This window comes from Ursus americanus, chromosome 8 (genome assembly GCF_024610735.1).
Source record: "Ursus americanus isolate L20-20 chromosome 8, mUrsAme1.1.p, whole genome shotgun sequence".
Taxonomy (NCBI): domain Eukaryota; kingdom Metazoa; phylum Chordata; class Mammalia; order Carnivora; family Ursidae; genus Ursus; species Ursus americanus.
This window is the reverse complement of record NC_142134.1, coordinates 2185236-2209908: the sequence shown is the minus strand read 5'-3', so window position 1 is coordinate 2209908 and position 24673 is coordinate 2185236. Positions and strand designations below refer to the sequence as shown.

The following is a 24673-nucleotide window of genomic DNA, read 5'->3' as shown; positions in this document are numbered from 1 at the left end:
CCCCGCCCCCACCCCGCCCCCAGGTCAGCTGAGAGGCTGGGACCGCCCCGGCTCCCCCGCGGCGGCGGGCTGGCGGCGAACGCGGAGCTCTGGGGGACCGGCGGACTTCGGTCCCGGGCCGGCGCCTCTGCGGTCTGGGCGCTTCTCAGCGCTGCGTCCTGCGGCTCCGGTGTCGGAACAGGAGGCGGGAACTGTGCGGGGCGATGGGGACGCACAGATCCCTGGGCAAAGGGGCGCGCAAAGCCTCGGGGAGCTCAAGCACAGACGGTAGGATGACAAGACAGCTAGAGAAGCCCCTAACTGCTTCAGAGAACCGAAACACCGAAACACTCGCCGCCCTCGACTCCCCCAAATTCCCCAGACCCTCATCCACACTGCGGGGGCCTGCCTGGCGGCGGTAACGCTCCCTTCCTGCAGCTCCACAGGTTGGTCTCAGAGCATACTCCCACCCTTCAAAGAGAAAACACTGACTCATTACCTAATTCGTGGGGTCATTTCGAGGGCTGAGAAAGTCCGTGTACAGCGTGCCGCGTAGGGCCAGGCCCAGAGAAAAACGGCACGTTAGTTTATGTTAGTGGACTAAGACCCTCTGTTTTAAAAAGCCTCATAGAGAAAGCTTCCTGAGATTCCAGAAATTTGCACTAAATACGCAGGCAAATTTAAAATCCTCTGCCGCTCAGTAAGTGAGACTTGAAATGCAAAGTTTCCTGAATCAAAAATGTAGACAGTACACTTTCTTCAGGTTGTTAAAAGCATAAAATGAGTTAACGTATATGGCTGTCCTAACAGCGCAGGGGTACCCAAGAAACAGCGCAGGCTTATTTAAGATTTCATTGTCACGTGGTCTCCTTAAGTCCCATTTTGCAATAGGATATAACAGTGATCCTAGGAAGGTGACACGGAATTTTACATTGCATAAAATAGATTTATTCCTGTGCTGATGTTATCTCCCTTGTTTCCATATTTAGGAGGAAGCCTGTGAAGAGTTCTCCCCTCATCAAATCCGAGCTTTGTTTTGGCTATTTATAATGACCCGGGAATTGCCTGAATCTGTAGACACAGAACAGTATTTTACTTTTACAGAGCCATTATTTTTCACAAGCCTAGCGTCTTGGCTTTAGGGACATTATGGATTATCTAGTCCAAGCCTCTGGTTTTACAGAGTCCAAAGAGGTCAGGTGACTTGCCTGTCATACACTGGCAGACAGGACCAAAATTCTCCAACTCTGGCTTGGTCTCCTTGTGGTAGAGCCTATTGGTATTGAGAAGGCTCTGGATGGCTCAAAACCTTCCTTACTTCAGCAGCATTCTTACTTTTGATAGGAACAAAGCTCTCAATTCAAATAATACGCCATAACTCAATGCATGAAATAGTCGGCCCTGGTCTGTTCAAAACAAATTACAAGACATGACAGCAAGAGTACCAAAGGAATTTTTTCATAAATCTCAGAGATTCCATTAAGCCAAGTCAAAGGAAAACTCATCCCAGCAAGTATATTTGGATTTCTGTGAAGAAATAGTTTAATGGGGTGCCTGGATGGCTCAGTTAAGTGTCTGCCTTCAGCTCAGGTCATGATTTCAGGGTTCTGGGATCAAGTCCCAAATCTGGCTTCTGCTCAGCGGGGATCCTGCTTCTCCCTCTCCAACCCCCCTCACCCTCCGCCCCTGCTCATGCACACGATTTCTCGCTCTCTCTCAAATAAATAAATAAATAAATAAATAAAATCCTAAAAAAAAAAAAAAAGAAAGAAAAGAAAAGAAAGAAAAAGAAATAGTTTAAGGAATCTGTTTTAAGAAAAAAATGAGAATTTTTCACTTATCATTTCTCCTTTCATTCCAGGACACAAACGTGGCATGACTTGGATTGCTTCACCCTGAAATCAGAGAACTTTGAGAAAATCAAACCCCTAGTAAGTATTCTGCCTAAAGTTTGGATTAGCACAGGTAAGTAACATGATGAATTTTCATTTTGTTATAGGATAATTTTTTGTCCATTATTTCCAGGAAGAATAAATCTTATTTTTAGCCATAAAAATTTTTAACTTAAGTAATTTGGTGTCACAATATGAAACACAATTTTAAAAATAGTCACAAGCCCTTAAACTGTATAAATGGATTCTATTTTGATCATCTCATTTGATGTTTTCCAAAATTCAGATTGTTTAGATCAAATGATAGTTTCCTCGTTTAAAAAGACAAAGCTTATAGAAGTTAAATGACATGCAGGGTCAGCATCCTGCTACAGAAGACCACTGAAGCTTTTTGGCTCACATGACAATGCTTCCATCATCTCTAAATATATGAAGTCGGTAAACTGATTAAATTAGGACACCAAGGTATACCCAGGCAAAGGATGTTCCAATCCCATAAGATAATTACATAAATTATAATGAGGGGAAGAAAATTGACTCAGAGTGTCTGCTTAATTATCAAAGCTAGGGACAATAGGCCAGAAGTATCTCCCTAGAAAGTTATACAAAGAACTGTTAAACTCAACAATAAGTTCACAAATAACCTGGCTAAAAAATGTACCAGAGACCTTAGCAGACAAGTCACCTAAGAAGATATACAGATGCAAATAAACTTATGAAAAGATGTTCCACATCATATATCATCAAGGAAATGCAAATTAAAACAACGAGATACTACTACACACCTATTAGAATGACCAAAATCCAAAACACTGACAACACCAAATGTTGACAAGGATGTGGAGCAACAGGAACTCTCATTCATTGTTGATGTGAAGGCAGAATGGTAAGATCACTTTGGAAGATACTTTGGTGGTTTGTTACAGAATTAAATATGCACTTACCTTATGACCCAGCAATCCCAATGTTTGATATTTACCCAAAGGAGTTGAAAACTTAAGTCCATATAAAAATATGCAGTAGTGGGGCACCTGGGTGGCGCAGTCGTTAAGTGTCTGCCTTCAGCTCAGGGTCCCCCACATCAGGCTTCTCTGCTGGGAGCCTGCTTCTTCCTCTCCCACTCCCCCTGCTTGTGTTCCCTCTCTCGCTGGCTGTCTCTCTCTCTGTCAAATAAATAAATAAAATCTAAATATATATATATATGCAGGAGCACCTGGGTGACTCAGTCCGTTAAGCATCTGGCTCTTCATTTCAGCTCAGGTCATGATCTCAGGGTCATGAGATCAAGGCTGGGCATGGAGCCTGCTTAAGATTCTCTCTCTTTCTCTGCCCCTCCACCCGCTCCCACCGCTTGTGTGTACATGCGTGCATGCTTGCTCTCTGTAAAAAAAAAAAAATTAAAAAAAAAAATGCATGTGGATGTCTATAGTAGTTTAGTTTTATTTGTAACTGTTAAAACCTGGAAGCAACCAAGATTTCCTTCAGTAAGTGAATGGATAAATAAACTGTGGTATATTTGGATAATGGAGTATTATTCAGCGCTAAAAAGAAACGAACTATGAGCACTGGGTGTTATATGCAACTAATGAATTTTCGAACACTACATCAAAAACTGATGATGTACTATATATTGGCTAACTGAACATTAAAAAAAAGAAAATAATTTTGGAGACAAGTGAGTCAGAAAAATCTTATGATCAACTAAGATATCATATAACAGTGTATTACTACTTATTATATATAAAATTATGACACAAAAATGGTGTTTGTTATTTTGGTCACATTTCAAAACTAATAAATTAACCTGAAAAATGAAACAAAAAGACCAAAAAACAAAACAAACAAACAAAATGAACTATCAAGCCATGAGAAGACAGGGAGGATACTTAAATGCATATTACGAAGTGAAAGTCGAAGCCAATCTGAAAAGGCTATATAAAATATGATTCCAACTATATGACACTCTGGAAAAAGTAGAACTATGGAGACAGCAAAAAAGACGAGTAGTAAAAAGATGCCAGGGGTTAGGAAGGGATGACTATATGGAGCACAAGGACTTTTAGGGCAGTGAAACTTCTCTCTATAACCATAATGGTGGATATATATCACTATACATTTGTCAAAACCCATAGAATGTACCACACCGTGAGTGAACTGCAATGTCAACTATAGACTTTGGGTGATAACGTAGGTTCATCAGTGGTAACAAATGTACCACTCTAGTGGGGTATGTGATAATGGGGTGGGGGTGTATGTGTGGGAGCAGAGAATGTATGGGAAGTCTCTGTATTTTTCATTCAATTATGCTGTTAACTTAAAATTGCTCTAAAAATAGTCTATTACAAACTGAGGGCTTCAGAGGGGAAGGGGGTGGGGGAATGGGATAGGCTGGTGATGGATAGTATGGAGAGCACGTATTGCATGGTGCACTGGGTGTTATACGCAACTAATGAATCATCGAACTTTACATCAGAAACAAGGGATGTACTGTATGGTGACTAACATAATATAATAAAAAAATAAATAAAAAATAAAAATAAAAATAGGCTATTAAAATATGTATTTCTAGAAATTCCATGGGTCAAAAAGATAAGACTTCCAGTTAATAATTTGTCATGTAAAGATCTTGAAAGTCATAACTGCATCTTAAAAATAAGTAAAAAGCTGAGCTGAAAATCACTAACTCTTCTTAGATCCATCAGAGAACTCAGGTGATGGCAAACAACTACCCCCAAAACTGGAGAGATAGGTCGGTGCAGAGAATCACAGCTTACCAAAGCAGAAACCCATGAGCAGAAAGCTCCTCAGGAACCAGTACTGGGGTAGGAAAACCTAAACTCTAAACAATGAATTGCTGGAGACTGAGAATTAAAAACTCTATAGAGGCCCCATCTTAGGGGGTCACCCATGCTTTTGTGAGTTTTGCTTTCTGGAGCTCAACCAAGTCCTCACACTGAAGATTAGAGAATAATTCCCTGATACTTCAGCAGGGGGAGGGGAAAAGGAACCATTTTGAAATACATCAGACCATTCTGTTCTTTTTAACAAGACCTGTCATCAAGAGAAACTGTTTAAACAACAACCCCTAACCCTTCAGGGTTTTATCAGTGTCTAACCAACCTGGAAGAAGGGAAATACCAACTCGAGCCCTCTCTAGCTATCCTGCCCACCTAAGGAAGTGAAAAAAAATGAGAAGCTCTCATGAAGTTCACAGCTCAGGGCATAAGCTCACTAAAAAACTAAGCCTAATCATAGGACCATAGAAAGCTTCCCCTCTCTTGGGGCACCTGGGTGGCTCAGTCAGTTAAGTGTCTGACTCCTGATTTCAGCCCAGGGTCATGGGATTGAGCCCCATGTCGAGTCCCACAGGGGATCTGCACTCAGCGTGGATTCTGCTTGTCTCTCTCCCTCTGCTCCTCTCCCATCTCTAAAATAAATAAATAAAACCTTTAAAAAAGGAAAGAAAAAAAAAAGAAAGCTTCCCCTCTCCCCACATCCTCCTATCATATCACTAAAGGCCTATTTACCACAGTTCCTTTCACCCAGCACACCATGTATGGCTTTCAACAAAAAATTACAATGCAAAAAAACACAATTTAAAGAGGCAGAGTGAGTACTAGAACCAGACTCAGATATGGCAGGGATGTAGGATTATCAGGCCAGGAATTTAAAATAACTGACTATGATTAATATGCTAAGGGTTTTAATGGATAAATAGCATGATAGAACAAATGGGGAATGTAAGCACAGAGAGTCTAAGAAAGAAATTCTAAGGAAGACTCAAAAAGAAATACTAGAAACCAGAAATATGTAGAAAAATGAAGAATGTCTTAGATGGGCTCATTAATTGACTGGAGATGGTAGTGGAGAAAATCTCTGAACTTGATATGTCAACAGAAACGTCCCAAATCAAAAAGTGAAGAACAAAGACTGCGGGAAAAAATGGAATAGAATATTCAAGGACTGTGGAAGAACTTAAAAAGGTGAAACAAACAGTGTGAATACGAGGAGGAGGACAGAAGCAATATTTGAAGCAATAATGACTGAGAATCTCCCCCAGATTAATATCAGAGGATGAATTACAGATCCAGGAAACTTAGAGAACACCAATCAGAATAAATGACAGAAACAAAACAAAGAAATACAACTAGGCATATCATATTCAAACTTTAGAAAACCAAAGATAAAGAAAAAATCTTGAAAAAAGCAAGAGGGGGAAAAACATCCTACATTTGGAGGAATAAAAATAAGATTACATCTAATTTCTTTTCAAAAACCATGCAAGCAAGAAGACAGTAGAGTGAAATGTATAGTGTTGAGGGAAAAAAATCACCATACTGAATCCTGTACCCTGCTAAATTATCCTTCAGAAGTGAAGGAGAAATAAAGATTTCCTTAGACAAACAGAAAACGAGGGAATATGTTGTCAATATAATTGCCTTGCAAGAAATGTAAAAGAAGTTCATCAGAGCAAATGATATCGGTTCAAAAACTTAGATCTACATAAAGAAAGGAAGAGCATTAGAGAAGGAATAAGTGAAGATAAAATTAAAACTTTTATTTTTCTTATTATTAATTGATCTAACAGTAACAGTTCATTCAAAATAGTAACAGTGGGGCGCCTGGGTGGCACAGCGGTTAAGCGTCTGCCTTCGGCTCAGGGCGTGATCCTGGCGTTATGGGATCGAGCCCCACATCAGGCTCCTCCGCTATGAGCCTGCTTCTTCCTCTCCCACTCCCCCTGCTTGTGTTCCCTCTCTCGCTGGCTGTCTCTATCTCTGTCAAATAAATAAATAAAATCTTAAAAAAAAAAATAGTAACAGTGACAATGTATTTGATGATTATAGCTTGAATATAAGTAAAAAGATTGACAGTTATGACCCAAGAGACTGGGAGGGAGGAACTAGGAATACTGTGTCATTATAAAGCACTTGCACTACCCATGAAGCAGTATGACGTGTTTTGAACGTGGACTTTGACACTGGAGTTGTAAAAGATATATTGCAAGCCCTAGGGCAACCATTAAAAAAAAGTTTAAAAATAGTAATTCATATGCTAATTCAATAAGGAAAGAAAAGGAAGTAAATAGTGTACAGAATGCGAAGGAAGATATAAAACTATCTTTGTTTACAGATGATATGATTGTCTATGTAGAAAATCTGAAAGAACAACAAAAACCTCTGGGACTAATATGCAATTTTTAGCAAAGTTGCAGGATACAAGGCTAATATACAAAATTTATTATTTTCCTACTTATCAGCTATGAACAATTGGAATTTGAAATAAAAAACACAACACTATTTACATTAACACAACAAAAATGAAACAATAAATATAAATTAACAAAAATTTATAAGATCTATATGGAAATCTACAAAACTCTGATGAAAGCAATCAAAGAAGAACTAAATAAATGGAGAGATACTCTATGTTCATAGATAAGAAGACTCAATATTGTTAAGAAGTCAGTTCTTCCCAACATGATTTATAGATTCAATGGAATCCCAATTAAAATCCCAGCTAGCTATTTTGTGGATTTTGACAAACCGATTCTCAAGCAAAAGGCCCAGAATAGCTAAGACAATATTGAAGAAGGCAAACAAAATTGAACACTGCCTGATCAGGAGCTCAGCTGAGTTGGGAGAGAGCTGAGCGGCCAGGTGTTGAAACAGCCAAGCAAACTTCAACAAGGAGCTAAAATGAAAATAACAGTGAAGACTTTAATCACTTACCGTGATAGTATAAGCCAAAGGCTGAAATAAAGAAGATGCCAAGCCCCCCCACCCCGCCCGCTTCATTTCCCCCATAAAACAGCATACCAGTCAAGGGTCAGGCAGATCAGCAGAGAACGTGAGCATTGTCTCACTGTTGAGGGAACCGTGAACAAAAGGCTCTGGCTTCTTTATGGACCCTAGAGGGAGGGAGGAGAGGAAAGGCTAGGAGTAGAAAATTACTGGTTACTGAGGTTTCCCACTTGTGCTGCCCAATAAGGAGATATCAGCAGAGTCAGTTGAACAAGACCTCTGCCCAAGACCTCAGATAAAGAGACCTAGGAATGAAGTTACCGAGGCTGAGAATGTAAATACATGAAGAGCATGAACAGCCAGAGGGACATCAGTCCTTCACAGCAACTCTCTTTAGAGATTATAACACTTGGCTGTATGCCATGTCTGGTATGAGGGGATGACTTTCTCCCACGAGGCCTGTCAGGTAAAGCCTTTGTAATTGCCTATGTTCAGGCCTGAAAGATTACACTTACATCATGAGATCCAATAAATCTGATAGTGCCGGAGATGTATCCATGGAGGATATATAGAGTTTGGGGCAAGCTTCAATAGAAGAGTCATGGTGCAGATCCTTATATTCTAGAACAAAGCTGTGCACTTCACCATAAAGAACTACTCTGAAAAATATGTCCTAGTATGCTACTGGGTCTTAGCAAAGACCAGACATCTGACCATGGTACATTAAAGGCCTATGCAGCATGAACTGAAGATTATCAAATCAACCAAGTCATAAATTGGGGCAGAAGCATCAATGTCCCATTGTATGTAGGAAGTGATATATTCAGACTCAAGCAAAGCACAAAGGACTCAAGTAAACTACATGAATAGGTGGTCTAGCCTTCCATGTCACTTATCTCTGCTGCACTGATGACCTCATGAGGGCTTCCTTATGACCAACTAACAAAGGCCTGATTCACATATAGGCTGGTGCAATGTATACTGGAACTAGCCATAAAAGGAAGGATAGCTGTCAGCCACATTACAGCCCCATTCAGGAATGGCCCTGCATGACATTGGTGAAAGGAAATATTCTCATTACACAGAGTTGTGAGACCTATGTTTGATTTTTCACTTCATGTGAAAGGAGAGGTAGCCTGAGCTACAGTTATATATTGAACATCTGAGCAGAGCCAAAAGTCTTGTTTGGTTGGGGCCTTAAAAATGGGAGTGCCTGGGTTGGCTCAGTTGGTTGAGTGTCCACAATGCTTGATTTCGGCTCATGTCATGACCTCAGGGTTGTAAGATGGAGCCCCATGTTGAGCTTCACGCTCAGCAGGGAGTCTGCTTCTCTCCCTTGTCTTCTGCCCTTCCCCTTGCTTGTGCTCTATCTATCTAAAATAAATAAATAAATCTCTCTCTTTTTTTTAAAGGGAACCTAAAAGAAATGAGGGTGGAAAATGGGTGACATGGAGGTCTGGGTAGATAATATGTGGATGGACACTGTAGGAGTGGGCACAACACACACAGTTTTGTTGTATCTCACATTAATGCTCGCAAGAGAACATGTACCACAGAGCAGGGTCTTGAAAATCAAGGGCACAGAAATTCCAGTCCTATGGACTTTAGCCAGTCTCTGTGCACCACTCCAGTACTTGACATTGAGTACATGAAGAAAGTGAGCATAGGAGCAAAGATGAAAGCCAAGCACAGACCCAACAACATGGGATTTCTCTCACCAAAGACGATCGTACTTACTGCCTTTGCTGGTTGCCCAACCAGCCAGAAGCAGAGACTGGTGCTGAGTTCTAGATAATGGTACCAGCCAAGCACCTATTGGCAGATTGATTACATTCGACCCCTTCCTCCTTGTTGGAGCCATCAAATTGATTTACTGGAGTTAATACATGTTCTGAAAATGCTCTGCCTTCCCTGACTGCAGTGTCTCCATAGCACCATCCTAAAGTTATAGAGTTCTTTCTTTTGGAATGGTATCCCTATGACATTGCCTTAGAAAATAGACCCACTCAATGTCAAAGGAAATGTGAAGATGGGCTCATGAACTTAAGAATCACTGAGTTTACCAAGTACCCTATCACCCAGGAGCAGCCATCCAAAAAAAAAATAATAATAATAATAAAAAAATAAACAGCAAAACAGTGGAAATTTCAGCTTAGGTGTCAGCTAGAGGACAGTATCTTGCAAGGTTGGAGCCCTTTCCTTCAGAATGCAGTATATACACTGATCTCTGGCAGATATATGGTGCTGTGTGTCCCAGAACTAGAAAACTCAGGTATAAGAACCAAGATGCAGAAGTAGCTATTGCCTCTCTCATCATCATTATCAGTGACTCAACGAATGAAATTTGTGTTTCCTATTCCTGAAACTGTTGACTCTGTTGGGTCAGAAGTCTTGATTCCAGGGCTGGGAAAGGTACAGGGTTCCACCCAACTGGAAGTTGTGACTAATATTTTGGAGTCACTTTGGATTCCTCATACTATTGGACAAACAGGTTAAAAAAATAGAGTTAATGTACTGGCTGGGGTAATGAATTCTGATTACAGGTGAACCTAGAGTTGCTACAGCCTAATGAATGCAGGGAGGATTATGTTCGGAACCTTGGGGCGTCAGTGAACATCTCTTACCACTTCCATGCCCAGTGTTAACTGTCAATGGGAAATTACAATAACCGTAACCCAATAGACTCAACCCAGCATGCAACCCACATGGGCCTCAGAAGCCCCAGGACCCAGCCCTAAATCAGTCCCATGGTTATTCTGGCTCCTGTCATCACTTTAAATCTCAGATGAAGCACTATGCCACAGAAGCTAGAATCAGACTTTCCCAGCAGCTGCCCAAAGGTGCTTTCCTACTTTCTCTGACTCACTTCCCTTTTCCTACACTCTCACTATTCTGGGATTGTACCTCCCAAAAAAAACATTAACAATTAAACTTAGCCTCCATCTCTGTTTGCTAGGAAACTCCAACAAAGACAATCTTCTCTCTCAATTTCTATTCATTAGCTTACTCAATCATTCTAGCTGTCCAATAAAAATTAGACATCCAGAGCTGTTCAATGGAAATATAATGTATGACTGATAAGTAATTTTACAATATTTAGTAATCCCATTTTTAAAAAGTAAAAAGAAGGGCACCTGGCAGGCTCAGTCAGAAGAGCATGTAACTCTTGATCTCTGGGTCATGAGTTCCAGCCCTACATGGGGCGTAGAGATTCCTTAAAAAAAAAAAAGGAAAAGGAAATAGGTGAAATTAACTTTAATACTTTTTATCAAAACCAATATATAAAAAATATCATTTTAACATGTGCAGTATAATTATTGAGATATTTGACATTCTTTTTTAAATATAAGGTTTCAAAATCTGTTGTGAATTTTATACTTACAGCACATCTCAATCTGAATGCTAATTTTTGATCTGTATTCAATATCATACCTTTTACAGTGAAAAAGATTTACATACCCAACTTGTTCTGAAATATCAGGGGACAATTCTCCATGGATATCATATTTCTGAACATCTTGTGAGCAGAGGCACTGGGTACTTTTGTTCTGGGCTATCTTGTAAAGGATGTTTGTATTTCAAACAGCCTTGGAAGAAGAACACCCACCCATGTTTTAGTTTAGGTAGTCAGGCAGACAGCAAATTCTCCCTTGCAATGCCTTTTTGTTCTGTTTAGGCTCTCAGTGGATTAGATGATGCTGAGTCACATCAGGGAGGACAATCTGATTTACGTAGCCTACTGATTCAAATGTTAATCTCTTCTGGAAACATCTTCACGGACACACCCAGAAATAATGTTTAACCAGTTATCTGGGCATCTTGTGTCCTAGTCAAGCTGACACAGAAAAGTCAACCATCACAGTGTACAGTTCAGTGAGTTTGGCAAATGTATGTACTTGTGTAATCACTACTCCCATTAAGATACAGCACATTTAATCCTAGAAAGTTTCCTTGTGCTTCCTCCTAATCAACCCCCCCCATCCCAGGTAACCACTTTCTGATTTCTATCACCATAGTTTAATTTTGACTCTCTTTAAATGTCATGCAAATGGAATCGTACACTATGTTTTTTTACTTCTCTTGTTCAATATAATGTTCTTCACATTTATCCATGTCATTCATCCTTATTCCTGAAAAATCTTTTTCTTGGTATAGTATTCCAGGGTGATAGTTACTTTTCCTCAGTGCATTGAAGATAATATTCCACTATCTTCTGTTTCCAAGATGTATTGAGAAATCTTTCATTTTTGCTCTTGAGTCAGTCTACTTATTGTTTCTTTGCAGGTAATCTATTTTACTTGCAGAAGGAGTGGCAACCCTATGTGGATGCCTGGACTGCAGGTGGGATGCACACAGGCTGTGCAGAGGCTTGTAGAAATGGGTTCTGGTGTATGACATTCAAGCTGTGTGTAGGCCATTCAGGAACATTGGTTTCCATGTCAAGGGGTTTGCAAAAAGATTATCACCTTGCCAAGGCTGCAAAGTCACATATGAATTGTGTTCTAGGCCTGTGGACATTTACTGAATGTCTTCGGACCCATACCAGCCAACCACCAATCCACACCAGGAACTGCTAGAGAGCCTTGTTTTCCCCCTGCAATATCCCTCCAATACCCTCTACTGAGAAAGCTTAACATTATGTTCATTTGAAAGGAGAAATGCTTAAAGGAATTCAGGTGTTTATCACAGAGGATACAGGCATACCTCAGAGATATTGTTGATTCGGTTCCAGATCACCACAAAAAGTTAGTATTTGCAATAAAGTGAGTCAGGTTAATTTTCCGGTTTCCCAGTGCGTATAAAAGTTGTGTTTACAGTATGCTGTAGTCTATTAAGTGTGCAACACTGTTATGTCTAAAAAAGCCATGTATATACCTAAATTTAAAAATACTTTATTACTAAAAAATAACCATGATCTGAGCTTTCAGCAAGTCATCATCACTGATCACAGATCACCATAACAAATATAATAATCATGAAAAAAATTGAAATATTGCAAGAACTACCAAACTGTGACACAGAGATACAAAGTAAGCAAATGCTGTTGGAAAAAATGGAACTGATAGACTGGCTCGATGCAAAGTTGCCACAAACTTCAATTTGTAAAAAATACAATATCTGTGAAGCAATAAAATGAGGTATGCTTATATGTTGAAAAGTGCATTTGGAACCTAGAAGCAATAAATTGAACTCAGGCTCCAATTAGAAGAAGTAGACTTACTCATGTTTCTTTCTATATTTCTTAGACTCTTTCTTATTTTACATCCCTCTGTGCTACATTCAGAATTTCTTCATATTTTCCACTGCTCTAGTTCTTTCTTCAGCTGTGTCTACTGGGTATTATACCTATTCTAAGAGTTGAAATTTCAATTACTCTATTTTTTTTCCTGAAAATACTGCTTCCGATTATTTTTCAAATCTGACTTGTCATTTTTATAGTCTCTTGCTCTTTGTATTTCAAACTTCTTTTATTTCTGGCATAATGTTTAAGAGGTAAGGCTCTGGAATTTGATTACCTGGACCTAAATCCCAACATCTGTTATTAGCTGAGTAACCTTGGGTAAATCATTGAGCTTCTTTGTCACTTAGCTTCCTCATCTATACAGCAGAGATAATATAAATATATTAGATTGTAAATAAGTATATAAATTTGTTGATAATAATGTAGGTATATAAATAATGAATATATGTTTGCTGTGAAAATTAAGAATATATATAAAGAATTCAGAATAGGGATTGGCACCAAAAAAGTATTACATAAGTCTTGGCTACTCTCTATTCTTTATATATAATACATATATATAATTGAGGTAAAATTCACATAACATAAAATAAACCATTTCAAAATGTATAATTCAGTAGCATTTAGTGCATTTACAATGTTGTGCATCGTCACCTCTATCTAGTTCCAATTTATTTATTTTTAAAACATGTTATTTATTTGACAGAGACAGTGAGAGAGGGAACACAGGCAGGGGGAGTGGCAGAGGGAGAAGCAGGCCTCCTGCTGAGCAGGGAGCCCTATGTGGGGCTCGATCCCAGGAGCCTGGGATCATGACCTGAGCTGAAGGCAGACGCCCAACAACTGAGCCACCCAGGCGCCCCTCCAATTTATTTTTATTACTCACAAGAAAAACTCCATAGCCATTAAGCAGTTACTCCCCATTCTCCACCCCTAACCCCCACAACCCTGGCACACATCAGTCTGGTTTTTGTCTCTATAGATTTAACTATTCTGGATATTCATATAAGTGGAATCATACAATATGTGATTTGTTTGTTTCCCCAAATGTTTATTTTTAAAAACTTTCATTCCACTATAGTTAATGTATGTAGTGTTAAATTAGTTTCAGGTATACAATATAGTGATCCAACGATTCTATACTCAGTACTCATCATGATAAGTGTGCTCTTAATCCCCTTCACCTATTTCACCCATCCCCCCATCCACCTCCCCTCTGGGAACCATCAGTTTGCTCTCCATGGTAAAGAGTCAGCTTTTTGGTTTGTCTCTTTATGGTTGTTGTTTCTTTGTTTTGTTTCTTAAATTCCTTATATGAGTGAAATAATATGGTATTTCTCTTTCTCTGACTAACTTATTTCACCTAGCATTATACTCTTCAGATCCATCCATGTTGTTGCAAATGGCAAGATTTCATGCTCTTTTATTACTGAGTAACGTTCCATTGTATATATACACCACTTCTTTATCCATTCATCAATTGATGGGCACTTAGGCTGTTTCCATACTTCGGCTATTGTAAATAATGCTGCAATAAACATAGAGGTGCATATATCTTTTCAAATTAATGTTTTCATATTCTTTGGGTAAATACCCAGTAGCACAACTGCAGGGTGATAGGGTAGCTCTATTTTTAATTTTTTGAAGAACCTCCAGACTGTCTTCCACAGTGGCTGTACCAGTTTGCATTACTACCAACAGTGCACAGGGTTCCCTTTTCTCCACATCCTTGCCAATAATTATTGTTTCTTTGTTTTTGATTTTAGCCATTCTGAGAGGTGTGAGGTTATATCTCATTGTAGTGTTGCTTTTCATTTTCTTGATGATTAGTGATGTTGAGCATCTTTTCATGTGTCTGTTGGCTATCTATCATCTATCTATCTATCTATCTATCTATCTATCTATCTATCTATCTATCATCTATCATCTATCTATCTATGTCTTCTTTGGATAAATGTCTGTTCATGACATCTGCTCATTTTTAAATTCAATTATTTGCTTTTTGGTGTTGAGTTGTATCAGTTCTTTATATATTTTGGACACTAACCCTTTATCAGATATGTCATTTGCAAATGTTTTCTCCCATTCAGTAGGTTGTCTTTTAGTTTTGATTGTGTCCTTCACTATGTAGAGCTTTTTATTTTTTTTTTTTTATTTATTTGGGGGAGAGAGAGGGCAGGGGAGGGACAGAGGGAAAGGAGAGAGAGGGAGAGAATTCCAAGCAGACTCTGTGCTGAGTGCAGAGCCCGAAGTGGGGCTCAGTCCCAGGACCCATGAGATCATGACCAAAGCCAAAATCAAGAGTTGGTCCCTTAACTGACTAAGCCACCCAGGGGCCTAGAAGCTTTTAATTTTGATGTAGTTTCCGAAAGTCTTTTTTTTTCCCCTTGTCTCAGAAGACATATCTAGAAAAATGTTGCTATGGCCCATATCAGAGAAATTACTGCCTGTGCTCTCTTCTAGGATTTTTATGGTTTCCAGACTCACATTTAGGTCTTTAATCCATTTTGAGTTTATTTTTGTGTATGGTGTAAGAAAGTGGTCCATTGTCATTCTTTGGCATGCAGTTTTCCAGTTTTCCCAACACCATTTATTGAAGATACTGTCTTTTTCCATTGCATATTCTTGCCTCCTTTGTCAAAGATTAATTTACCATTTAATTGCGGGTTTATTTTTGGACTCTCTATTGTGTTCTATTGATCTATTTGTCTGCTTTTGTGCCAGTACCATACTGTTTTGATTAGTACAGCTTTGTAATATAACTTGAAATCTGGAATTGTGATACCTCCACTTTTATCCATCCTCTCTCAAGATTGCTTTGACTATATGTGTTTCCATACAAATTTTAGGATTGTTTGTTTTAGTTCTCTGAAAAATGTTGTTGCTATTTTGATAGGGATTGCATTAAATCTGTGGATTGCTTTGGATAGTATGGGCATTTTAAAAGTATCTGTTCTTCCAATCCATGAGCATGGACTATCTTTCCATTCAATTTCTTTCATCAGTGTTTTATAATTTTTTAGAGTATATGTCTTTCACTTCCTTGATTAAGTTTATTCTAGGTACTTTATTATTTTTGGTGCGATTTAAAATGGGATTGTTTTCTTAATTTCTCTTTCTGCTACTTCATTATTAGTGTATAGAAATGCAACACATTTCTGCATATTGATTTTTGTATCCCATGACCTTACTGAAATCATTTATCAGTTCTAGTAGCTTTTTGGTGGAGTCTTTAGGGTTTTCTATATATAGTATCATGTCATTTGCAAATAGTGAAAGTTTTGCTTCTTCCTTTCCAATAGGGATGCCTTGTATTCCTTTTTCTTGTCTGACTGCTATGGCTAGGACTTATAGTACTATATTAAATAAAAGTGGTAAAAGTGGACATGCTTGTCTTGTTCATGATCTTAGTTGAAAAGCTTTCAGTTTTTCACCATTGAGGATGATGTTAGCTGTGGGTTTTTCATATATGGTCTTTATTATGTTGAAGTATGATCCATTTAAACCTTGTTGAGGATTTTTAGCATAAATGGATGTTGTAGTTTTTCAAATGCTTTTTGTGCATCTACTGAAATGATTATATGGTTTTTATCCTTCCTTTTATTGATGTAATGTATCACATTGATTGATTTGCAAATATTGAACCACCCTTGCATCCCAGGAATAAATCCCACTTGATTGTGGTGAATGATTTTTTTAAATGTATTATTGGATTTTGTTGATGATTTTTGCATCTATGTTTATCAGAGATATTGGCCTATGGTTACTTTTTTTTTTTTTTTTGGTAGTATCTTCATCTGGTTTTGGTGTCAGGGTAATGCTGGCCTCATAGAATGAATTTGGCTGCTTTCTTTCCTCTTCTACTTTTTGGAATAGTTTGAGAAAAATAGATATTAACTCTTTTTTCAATGTTTGGTAGAATTTGACTATGAAGCCATCTGGTCCTGTACTTTCAATTGTTAGAAGTTTTTTGATTATCGATTCAATTTCATTGCTGGTAATCGGTCTGTTCAAATTTTCTATTTCTTCTTGCTTCCGTTTTGGTAGGTTATGTGTTTCTAGGAATTTATCCATTTCTCCTAGGTTGTCCAATTTGTTGGCATATAATTTTTCATAATATTCTCTTATAATTCTTTGTATTTCACACTTTTCTGCCCTGCAAAATTCTGCTGAAAAATCCACTATTAGTCTTATAGGGTTTCCCTTGTATGTAACTATTTTCTTTTTTTCTTGCTGATTTTAAAATTCTCTCAAAAATAGAATAAAATAAAATTCTCTATCATTGCTTTTTGCTATTTATTTACTATGTGTCTTGATGTGGCCCTCCTTGGGTTGATTTTTTGGGGGGCTCTCTGTGCCTCCTGGATCTGGATTCTGTTTCCTTCCCCAGATTCAGTAAGTTTTCAGCTAATATTTCTTCAAATAAATTTTCTTTCCCCTTTTCTCTCTCTCTTCTCCTTCTGGGATCCATGTAATATGGATATTATTAGGCTTGATGATATTGCTAAGTTCCCTCTCTTTTCTTTTCTTTTTCTCTCATGTTCAGCTTGATTGCTTTCCATTACACTTTCCTTCAGGTCACTAGTTCATTCTTCTTCCTCCTCTAGTCCACTATTTATTCCATCTAGTGTATTTTAAATTTCATTTATTGAGTTATTCATCTCTGGTTGATTCTTTTTTTTAATGTTTTCTATCTCTAATGCTGCTATGAACATACATGTACAAACATTTGTTTGAATTTCTGTTTTCCATTATTTGGAGTGTGTAGCTAGGAATGGAATTGCTGGGTCATGTGGTAATTCTGTGTTTAACTTTTTAAGGAAATGCCAACCCGCTTTCCATAGAAGCTGCATCATCTTATGTTCCTACCAGCAACGTAAAATGGTTCCAATTTATCCAAATCCTCACAAACACTGATTTTCCATTAAAAAAAAAATATATATATATATATATATATAGCCATCCTAGTGGATACAAAGTGGTGTCTTATTGTGGTTTTGATTTGCATTTCTCTAATAACTAATGGTGTTGAGCATCTTTTTCATATGTTTGCTGGCCATTTGTAGATCTTTTTCAGAGAAATATTCAAATCCTTTGCCCATTTTTAAATTGGGTTACTTGTCTTTTTGTTGAGTTTGAAAGATTCTTGATATATTCTGCAAACTAGACCCTTGTCAGGTATATGATTTGAAAATATTTTCTCCCATTCTGTAGGTTGTCTTTTCACTTTGATACTGCCTTTGGACATACAGAACTTTACAATATTGGTAAGTCCAACTTATCTATTTTTTATTTCATTGCTTTTGCTTTCGGTATCATTTCTAAGAATTTATTGCCAAATCCAGAGTCATGAAATTTACTCCTCCCAAGAGTTTTATGGCTGTAGATCTTACATTTAGGACTTTGATTCATTTTGAGTTAATTTTTACATGTGATGTGAGGTAGAGGTCCAAATTCATTTTTTTTTTTTTTTGGCATGTGAATATCCAGTTGTCTAGAACTAATTGTTGAATTAGTTCTATTCTTTCCACATTGAAAGATCTTAGCACCCTTGTTGAAAACCAATTGACCGCAGATGTGTATGGGTTTATTTTTGTATTCTGTGTTCTTTTTCACTGGTCTATATGTTTATCTGTATGCTAGTACCATACTCTTAATTACTGTAACTTTGCAGTATATTTTGAAACAGGAAGTATGAGTCCTCAAATTTTGTTCTTCTTTTTCAAGATTGTTTGGTTCTTTGTGCTCTTTTGCAATTCTCTATGAATTTTAAAATCTTCCATTTCTGCAAAAACAGTCATTAGGATTTTGATAGGGATGGCACTGAATGTGTAGCTGCTTTGAGGGTCATTGCCATCTTCACAATAATAAATCTAATCCACAGACACAAGATGTCTTTCCATGTTAGGACTCCTTTCTTTCAGAAATGTTTTGTAGTTTTCAGTGTGTAAGTTTTATGCTTCCTTGGTTAAATCTATTTCCATTTTATTCTTTTTGATGTTATTGTAAATGGAATTTTTAAAAATTACATTTTCAGATTGTTCATTGCTACATTGTTATAGAACTACAGCCAATTGATTTTTGTGATTTTTGTACCCTGCAATTATGCTGAATTCCATTTTTAGGTCTAATAATTTTTTAAATTTTTATTCCTTAGGAAGGACTTTCTATATCATGTCATCTGTGAATATAGTTTTACTTCTTTCCAATTTCTGATGACCTGTATTTTTAATATCTGAAATTTTTGCAGGTCACATGGCTCCCACTCATGGTGCTATGTTCCTTTGTATGTATTTTTTTCTGATATGTAGTAACTGTGAGCTATTACTGAGTCCCTGCAGAGTGTTTCTTTCTGCCAGTACTTAGCTGCTCTGATTTGGAACTTTTTAAAAAATTAAATCTTCTAAAAAAATTAAATCTTTTGCTTGAGTTTTCTGGGATCACCTATGTAGTAAGATTTGGGACTGCAAATCTTCAAAAAGGCCAAACTATTACTACAGATTCTGAGAAAATACTCTCCTGCCGCAGAGCACTAAAGTTCAAGATATGCACACTCCTCCCTGTACTTACTAGGGAGGGGCTGCTCTCACTTGACACCGCTCTTTGGGTGCATTCTGGGCTTGGCCAGGGTCACAAAAATTACAGTTCACTTGGTTTTTCAAGTGTTTTTGAGGTGAAAGTTGGGTTTCTGGTTATATTCTGCTTTTTTTGGGCTCCTGGCTTCAATTTGTTTTTGGCTTATGAATATCCTTTCTTGACTGGTTATAGACACATTAAAAAAAAAAGTTTTTCCCAGGACCTTTAGTTGGTTTTTTTACAGGAGAGTTGGTCAGGATAGTCATCCATACCAGTGGAAACTGAACTGTCCATCTGACTGTGATGCTGTTTTTCTTACAGTAGTCAGAGAGCAAAGAAGGTTCCATTCATTACATCAGTCCCCCTTATCTGTGGAGGATACGTTACAAGACCTCCAGTGGATGCCTCAAACTGCTGAAAGTATTGAACCCTCTATATACTATTTATTTTCTTATGCATACATACCTATGATAGTTTAATTTATAAATTAGGTACAGTAAGATTAACAAAAAGAAACTTTAACAATTTTAACAATATACAGTTGTAAGAGTATAAGAAAAGTTACATGAATGGGTCTTTCTCTCAAAATATCTTATTGTACTGTGCTCACCCTTCTTGTGATAGGAGAGGATAAAATGCCTGCATGATGGGATTAAGTGAGGTAAATGTCAGGTACTTAGGCTACTACTGACCTGACAATTTAACAGGAGGATGATCTGATTCTGGACTACAGTTGACCACAAGTAACTAAGACTGTGGGCGAGGGAAAACTACTGCATTTTTCTATAGTATAGTTTTGTGGGTTTTTTGTACTTCTGGCGTTAAAAATAGAGCAAGGAATATTTTTGGTAAAGTCTACCATTTAGCTCATAATCCTTTTATTTTTTTTTTAAAGATTTTATTTACTTATTTGACAGAGACAGCCAGCGAGAGAGGGAACACAGCAGGGGGAGTGGGAGAGGAAGAAGCAGGCTCCCAGCAGAGGAGCCCGACGTGGGGCTCGATCCCAGAATGCCGGGATCACGCCCTGAGCCAAAGGCAGACGCTTAACGACTGAGCCACCCAGGCGCCCCTCATAATCCTCTTTTAAATATTTGGCCACCTAACAATGTGCCAGGCAGTCATCTAGTCATAGAGGAATATAGTAGAACAAAACAGACAAAATCACTGTTCTAACAGAGCTTACATTCTGGGATAGGGTTGAAGAAGAAACACAATAAATATTACATGCAAGGTAGATAACAGTGAATAGGCCATGGCACACTCTACAATGGCAGGGCTGTTGGTATTTCATGAATAGTTGAGAAAAACCACTCTAATTAAAGTTTGACATTTGAACGCTTATAGGGAAGAGGGAGCCATATGGCATCTGAGATAATTCTGGGCAAAGAGAAGAACAAGGGCAGACATCTTAAGGTGAGAAAAGTCCTGCACGTTCAAGTCTCACCAGACGCCTGTGTGACTGAGCTGAGAGAGCTGGAGAGCGGTGGAGCAGAGTATACTCGAGAAGCAGAGATGGTGGGAAAAGTCTACAGCTTCTAGTTCACCTTAGGATTTCAGCTTTTACTCTGAAGGAGATGGAAACGTTTAGGTGTGCAGCGATGACATGATGTGATGGGGTTTATAAGGATTATCCTGGATTATTGTGTGTGGGACAGACTGCTGCAAAGTAAAACGCAGGGAGGACCACTGAGGAGCCTATTGCAATAATCCAAGAGGAGATGGAGCTTTATACTACGGTGGCAGCAGTAAATACAGGGAACACGTAGATTAAGCAAAAATTAAAAGAACTGAAAGGACTGCTGTTCAATTTGGAAGTGAAGTGTGGGAAATCAAGGCTAATGCCGAGGCTTCGGGTCAGTGCAACTCAAAGGAATGTTTCCATTTACTTAGGCCAAGAAGAGGAAGGGGTGTGTGCATCTGTATAGAAATCAAGTAGGTTTTAGACACTTTGAAGGTAGCTTTTAAGTAGCCTGGTGGAAAAATGAGTAAGGAGCTATACAGTTGAGGATAGCTAGGAAGTCAGCAAATGATAATGGTTAACTTCATTCTCTTCAGCAACCAGGGCATGAAACTCCAGTAGTTTGGTCTTACTTGACACTATTCAAATTTAATATACCAAACAAGGTACTGAGTCAGGAGGCTCACAATAGTATGCACAATGAAAATGAATTATTTCATAAAACCATCCCCAGTACAGGAAAACTTTGAGGGTTCTTAAAAATTTTTAAATTTTATCCAGAAATAGTGTACAATTTGGTTAGCTAACGGACAATGGGATCTAACTAAAATTCCATGTAAAACAGCAATTACTAGACATAGTGTGCCAGAATTAAAAATCATAAAAAATTGTTCAAAATGAGGCAAGAAAGGATCAAATAGTTATAGGACAGCAGGAAAGAATGCAAAATTGTAATTACTGTGGAAACCTAAAGGAAACAATCTTCCTAGTCTTTCTAGAGAACAGCAGTTCTGATCTTTTACAGTTCTTTCGTAACACTTTTTGGGGCGTTGGGGGTGCAGAGGTGGTCATGCTTTTAAATACTGTTTCCAAATACCTTTACAATTTATATTACATTGGGGCTGTTGAAAGCTTTAATACCTACTTTTGAGTATGTTCAATATATGCTAAATCCAGTGAACACTGCAAACACCCTAAACAGATTTTACCTTTTCACTCAAAAAACAAAAAACCCCCCAAAAAAACCAACTAAGCAATTTGAACGCCACAGAATGAGACCAGTGCTCAAATCCTTGCTCAGCTTTTCAACCAACACTTAGCTGACTTTTGTACCTGGTTACTCTTTAAATACTACTTGGCCATTGGTTGAATTATACATACACAAAGTTAAATTTCATTTGAAGGTCACTGGGTTAGACAAATTAATTGTAGGATGTTAATATGTTAAATGTGTAAAACCACCTACATTATTTGTAATTCAAAGTGCTATCAATGTCAGATATAAGATTGAAATGTATTTGGGCATTCAACAGTTCTTTTATCCCTATGAAATAGCAAGAGGTGTCAAATAAGTAGCTATATAGGGCTCAAGGACTGTTGCTCTGGGCTCTTAGGTCTAGGAGCAGACTTCAGAATCACCTGGATGGCTTTTTAAAACAGACTACTGGGTTTCTCAAGTTTTCTCAATCAGTAGACCTGGAGTGTGGTCTGGTAATTTCCATTTTAAAGAACTTCCCAAATGATACTGATTTTTACTGGTCTTGGAACCACACTTTGAGAACCAGTCTTAATTCTTTATAGACCATAGTTTTGTAACTATTTTAAGAGGTTCAAAATAGAGCTCACACACAGTATTAAAGTGTGGATTTCATGTTAGCTGGAATTACTGAGACCAAAGTGTCTTTAAGCACAGACTTTAATGGTAACAATTCCTTTAAGCTCAATTAACCTTAGCTATTACAAGTGTTATGCAGATGTCACTATTTAAGACAATATTTAGTGACTTATACTGGTTTCCTCATAAAATAGAAGACAAATTCACTTAAAAGTGTTATCAACAATCATTTAACAGTTTTGTTATGCCAACACAAAACACGGCTAATTTGAGTCACCTCCAAAATCACTAACACAGCATGATCAGTAACGGAAGCATATTTTAACTAAGCCATTAAAAAAAAAAAAAAAAAAGTGAGTGTTTCACTACCCCTGAGACCACTAGTTAACTGTGGTTCATACTTTAAAAAATTGTGAGTACACCCACACAAGAAAGCAAACTAACAAGCTTTTTAAAAAAATATGGTATCACATTGCAAACTTGCCCAGGAAAAATGAGTCACTTAAAATATAATTTACCATTAACAGGTCGGCTGGACTATAATTCTCATAGATCGAGAAACTCAGTATTAAAAATTTGACTTTACGCATGAAAAGATCTAGGAAATATATAAGAACCAAAATCAGTTTTTAATCCTCTAATATGCATCCAGTCCTACACATGGCATTAGTTATGTGTATGGGGGAAAAGGGCAAATTCTTGGATTCTTTGAAGGTTTCATTGGAGATGATCTCAAGTCCAGTGTCCATACATTCAAAAATGTTGGTTTTCCAGGTACTTTACTGTTCTTTTAAACCTGGAGAAGCCTTTATGGCTTATTCCCTTAGAAGTGACATAAGAAATGTTGTAGAAAGCATCAAATCAAAGATACAGAGAACTGGACACATCTAGTAACTAGTACGACAATCAATGGTTTAAGTCAGCTCTATGAATACGTAAAGGTTGTCTATGGCTTAAAAAAAAAAAAAGATCAACTTGAAAGTCAAATAGGAATTCAGAAGCTCTGACAAACTGTTTATTCACAGCTGGCTTTCAGTGATATGCCTACTAAAGCTATTATTTTGAGAGTATAGAATCAGAACTAATTAGTTTGAAAATAGAGCAACAGAACAGTATTTCTTACCTTATGGAGTGGTAGGCTACTAATTTCTCATTTGTAGTTTGAATTCAAAATAGATTAATAGTATGACATCTATGTTAAGGATTTTTTTAAGTAAAAGATGAAATGAAAAAAATCACTCATTGGAAAATTGTATAGCTGGGTTGGTATTTCTCAATGAAATGCTTAAATTACAGAATTAACAAAGCCAGAACATCTTCGGAAGGCATGCATTTCACTTGCAGTTTAGAGAAAAACTTTAAGTCAATAAACCATGTCCAAACTACGTATTAAAATGTTTATAAAAAAAATCAAGCTTTAACATTTATTTTATATCTAGCTTTCCACATCTGTGTGCAGACAAGGAGTAAGACTGCACATAACTGTAAGCAGTGCAAAGAATGTGAAGTGGAGAAAAGTCACAGATGTGCTAGAAATCAAATACAAGATTTTAAGAAAGCAATGGACAAATAAAAATAACTAGGAAAAAAGTAAAACTATAGGGTCAGGATTAGGAAGGGTGAAGAATGATAATGCCCTTGTTACTACAGAAGTTAAATTAGTGGCACAGATAGCACTTGTCAAACAAAAAATAATCCAATAGCATTGACTTTTATTCATTCATGTTAAGTCACCTGAAATGATATCTGTTGCATTTAAATGCTCATTAATGTAAATGGCTGAACAAATCCATTTCAATGGATATTCAATATCCCACATAGTTAAGTCACTTCAACACAGCCTCATGACAACTCCCACACCAAAACAGTACTTTATTTTGTAAATTTTGACCCATTATTATTCCCATGTTATGGTTTTTTCAGCTGTCAAGTGTACATGGTGAA

At 37.5% G+C, this 24673-nt stretch overlaps 1 long non-coding RNA gene across 2 annotated transcripts; it reads left to right on the top strand.

The window, feature by feature from the left end:
- The first annotated feature begins 53 nt into the window (after positions 1–53).
- On the top strand, positions 54–23616 carry LOC123789335 (uncharacterized). 2 transcript variants are annotated; one of them, XR_015725413.1, is made up of 4 exons: positions 54–267; positions 1841–1910; positions 18072–18124; positions 19755–23616. It is a non-coding gene; the product is annotated as an uncharacterized LOC123789335 (long non-coding RNA). The 2 variants fall into 2 exon arrangements; XR_006778795.2 differs by having other exon boundaries at positions 54–425.
- The last annotated feature ends 1057 nt before the right edge of the window (positions 23617–24673 follow it).